The sequence below is a fragment of the Hyaena hyaena genome, unplaced genomic scaffold (assembly GCF_003009895.1).
Source record: "Hyaena hyaena isolate Hyena2069 unplaced genomic scaffold, ASM300989v1 scaffold_1042, whole genome shotgun sequence".
In the NCBI taxonomy this organism is placed as follows: domain Eukaryota; kingdom Metazoa; phylum Chordata; class Mammalia; order Carnivora; family Hyaenidae; genus Hyaena; species Hyaena hyaena.
In genome coordinates this window covers 629498-634151 of record NW_024081668.1, presented here as the reverse complement: position 1 = coordinate 634151, position 4654 = coordinate 629498, and positions in this window count along the sequence as shown.

Below are 4654 nucleotides of genomic sequence, written 5' to 3'. Positions count from 1 at the left end.
GTCTGTTGGCCATCTGGATGTCGTCTTTGGAGAAGTGTCTGTTCATGTCTTCTGCCCATTTCTTCACTGGACTGTTTGTTTTCCGGATGTGGAGTTTGATGAGTTCCTTATAGATTTTGGATACTAACCCTGTGTCTGATATGTCATTTACAACTATCTTTTCCCATTCCATCGTTTGCCTATTAGTTTTATGGATTGTTTCCTTTGCCGTGCAGAAGCTTTTTATCTTGATGAGGTCCCAGCAGTTCATTTTTGCTCTTGTTTCCCTTGTCTTTGGGGATATGTCAAGTAAGAAGTTGCTGTGGTGGAAGTCAAGGAGGTTTTTTCCTGCTTTCTCCTCTAGGGTTTAAATGGTTTCCTGTCTCACATTCAGGTCCTTTATCCATTTTGGGTTTATTTTTGTGTATGGTGTGAGAAAATGATCTAGTTTCATTCTTCTGCATGTTGCTGTCCAGTTCTCCTAGCAACATCTGTTAAAGAGGCTGTCTTTTTTCCATTGGATACTCCTTTCCGCTTTGTCAAAGATTAGTTGGTTGTATACTTTTGGGCCCAATTCTGAGTTCTCAATTCTATTCCATTGGTCTATGTGTCTGTTTTTGTGCCAATACCGTCTTCTCTTGATGATCACAACTTTGTAGTAGAGCCTAAAGTCTGAGATGGTGATGCCTCCCGTTTTGGTTTTCTTCTTCAATATTAGTTTGACTACTTGGGGTCTTTTGTGCTTTCATATAAATTTTAGGATGGTTTGTTCTAGCTTTGAGAAGAATGCTGGTGCAATTTTCATTGGGATTGCATTGAATGTGTAGATTGCTTTGGATAGTAATGACATTTTAACAATATTTATTCTTCCAATCCATGAGCATGGAATGTTTTTCTATTTCTTTGTGTCTTCTTCAATTTCCTTCATAATTTTTCTATAGATTTCCTCATACAGATCTCTTATATCCTTGGTAAGGTTTATTCCTAGGTATTTAATGGTTTTTTGTGTGTGCGTGCAATTGTGAATGGGATCTGTTTCTTGATTTCTCTTTCTGTTGCTTCATTGTTGGTGTATAAAAATGCAACTGATTTCTGTACGTTGATTTTGTACACTGCCACTTTGCTGAATTCTTGGATCAGTTCTAGTAGGCTTCTGGTGGAGTCTGCTGGGTTTTCTATGTAGAGAATCATGTCATTTGCGAAAAGTGAAAGTTTGACTTCTTCTTTGCCAATTCTGATGCCTTTAATTTCCTTTTGTTGTCTGATGGCTGATGCTAGGACTTCCAGCACTATGTTAAACAACATTGGTGAGAGTAGACATCCCTGTCGTGTTCCTGATCTCTGTGGGAAAGCTCTCAGTTTTTCCCCATTGAGGATGATGTTAGCTGAGGGCTTCTCATAGATGGTTCTTATGGTGTTTAAATAAGTTCCTTTTATCCTGACTTTCTTGAGGATCTTTATTGAGAAGGAATGTTGTATTTTGTCAAATGCTTTTTCTGCATCTATGGACAGGATCATATGGTTTTTATCTTTTCTTTTGTTGATGTGATGCATCACAGTGATTGATTTACAAATACTGAACCAGCCCTGTAACCCAGGAATGAATCCCACTTGAAATTGATAGAAAATTCTTTTTATGTGCTGTTGAATTCGATTTGTAAGTATCTTGTTGAGGATTTTTGTATCCGTATTCATCAAGGCTATTGGCCTGTAGTTCTTTTTTGCTGGGTCTCTGTCTGGCTTGGGAATCAAAGTGATGCTGCCTTCATAAAATGAGTCTGGAAGGTTTACTTCGATTTCTAATTTTTGGAATAGTTTGAGAAGAATGGGTAGTAATTCGTTTTAAGTGTCTGGTAGAATTCCCCAGAGAAGACATCTGGTCCAGGGCTCTTAGTTGTTGGGATTTTTTTTGAGAACTGATTAGATTTTCTCACTTGTTATGGGCCTATTCAGGTTTTCTGTCTCTTCCCGTGTGAATTTTGGTAGTGAATGTGTGTTTAGGAATTTGTCCATTTCTTCTAAGGTGTCCAGTTTGTTGGCATATAGATTTTCATAGTATTCCCTGATAATTGCTCATATTTCTGAGGGGTTGGTTGTAATCATTCCATTTTCATTCATGATATTGTCTATTTGAGTGATCTCTCTTTTCTTTGTGAGAAGCCTGGCTAGAGGTTTGTCAATATTGTATATTTTTTCAAAAAACCAATTCATGGTTTCATTGATCTGTTCAACTGTTTCTTTGGTTTCTAGATTGTTTTTTTCTGCCCTGATTTTTATTATTTCTCTTCTTCTACATGGTTTGGGGTGTTCTTGTTGCTCTCTCTCTAGTTGATTTAGGTGCGCTGTTAGATTTTGCACTTGCACTTTTTCTGATTTCTTGAAACAGGCCTGCAGTGCAGTGTACTTTCCTCTTGGACTGCTTTTGCCGCATCCCATAGAGTTTGGATCGTTGTATTCTCATTTTCATTTGTTTCCATATATTTTTAAATATCTTCTCTAATTGCCTGATTGGCCCATTCGTTCTTTAGTAGGGTGTTCCATGTTTTTGGGGGTTTTCCAGACTTCTTTCTGTGTTTTATTTCGAGTTTCATAGCATAGTGATCTGAAAGTGTGCATGGTATGATCTCAATTCTTTTATATTTATAGAGGGCTGCTTTATGTCCCAGTATGTGATATCTCTTGGAGAATGTGCCATGCGCACTCGAGAAGAAATTGAATTCCATAGCCTCAGGATGTAGAGTTCTAAATATATCTCTCAAATCCATCTGGTCCAATGTGTCATTCGCGTCCACTGTGTCTTTAGTGATTTTCTGTCTTGTTGATCTGTCCATTGCTGTCAGTGGAGTATTATAGTCCCCTGCTATTAGCACGTTCTTATCAATAAGACTGTTTCTGTTTGTGATTAATTGTTTTATGTATTTATGTGCTTCCATATTTGGTGGATAGACATTTATGATAGTTAGTTCTTCCTGATGGATAGACCTTTTAATTATATTTTTAAAAATTTTTTATATATTTTTTTGTTTTTCATTTTTTTACAAATAGTTTATTGTCTATACCTTTTTATTATTATATAATACCCTTCTTCATCCTTGTTACTGTCTTTTTTTAAGGTCCTGTTTGTCTGATGTAAGTATAGCTACTCCAGTTTTTTTTGACTTCCAGTAGCATGATAGGTATTTCTCCATCCCCTTAATTTCAATCTGAAGGTGTCCTCCAGTCTAAAATTTGTTTCTTGTAGACAGCAAATATATGGATTTTGTATTTTTTATCCATTCTGCTACCCTTTGTTTTCTGATTGAGGGAATTTAGTCCATTTATATTCAGTGTTATTATTGAAATATATGGGTTTAGAGTCATTGTGTCGTTTGTGGGGTTCAAGCTCATGGTGGTGTCTCTAGCATCTTGGGTTTCTTGCAACATTTCCCTCAGAGATTCCCCCTCAGGATATCTTATAGGGCTGGTTTAGTGGTGACAAATTCTTTCAATTTTTGTTTATTTGGAAAGACTTTTATCTCTCCTTCTATTCTTGCTAGACAGGCTTGCTGGATAGAGGATTCTTGGCTGCATATATTTTCTATTCATCACATTGAAGATCTACTGCCATTCCTTTCTGGCCTGCCAAGTTTCATTAGATAGGTCTGTCAGCACCCTGATAGGTTTCCCTTTGTATGTTAGGGCCCTTTTCTCCCTAACTGCTTTCAGAATTCTGTTTGTCCTTTAATTTTGCCAGAATTCTTCAGGGCAGTGCATCCATGTAGGTCTTGCCCTGGATCCGAATAAAAAAAAAAGAAGAAGAAGAAGAAGAAGAGGGCAGCCCTCTACCAGGGATGGTCGTGGTTTGATCCAGTGCATCCCATGGGAGTCCTGCATTGGTGGTTGTGGGGAGAAGAGTGGTGGCGCCCCGGTCCCTTCTTGAACCAAGCATTGCAATTCACTTTTTTGGGTGTGTAAATTCCCTGTGCCAAGGTGGGCCATGCTCTATATCCAGGCCAGAACTACTTCCAGATCTCAGTCTGCATGCCCTATTGAAATTGCCCGAAATATAACCTTGCATGCGAGCCCCTCAGAGAAGTTTCAAGCCTCTTGCCTCCCCCCTGGGGATCCAGCCAGAAGCCGCTGATGCCGTCTCCTCCAGGTCGAGCTAGCGAAAGGGGAGCAGTTTCACTGGGGGTCACCTGGGACGAGTGTGTCCCGCCTAGGGTCAGCTGGTGAGCAGGAAGCTGGATCCCTCAGTGTCCCAAGTGTCTTTTTTTAAAAAATAGTTTATTGTCAAATTGGTTGCCATATAACACTCAGTTTTCATCCCAACAAGTGCCCTCTTCCATGCCCATCCCCCACCTTCCCCTCTCTCCCACCCCCATCAGCCCTCAGTTTGTTCTCAGCATTCAAGACTCTCTCACGGTTTGCCTCCCTCCCTCTCCCCAACTATTTTCCCCCTTCTCCTCCCCAGTAGTACTCTGTTAAGTTCCTCCTAATCCATCTATATGTGCAAACATATGGTAGCTGTTCTTCTCTGCCTGACTTATTTTGCTCAGCACAACACTCTCAAGTTCCATCCATGTTGCTACACATGGACAGATTTCATTCTTTCTCATTGCAGTGTAGTATTCCATCGTATACATAAACCACATCTTCTTTTTTTTTTTGTTTTTTTTTGTACATATATTCTCTT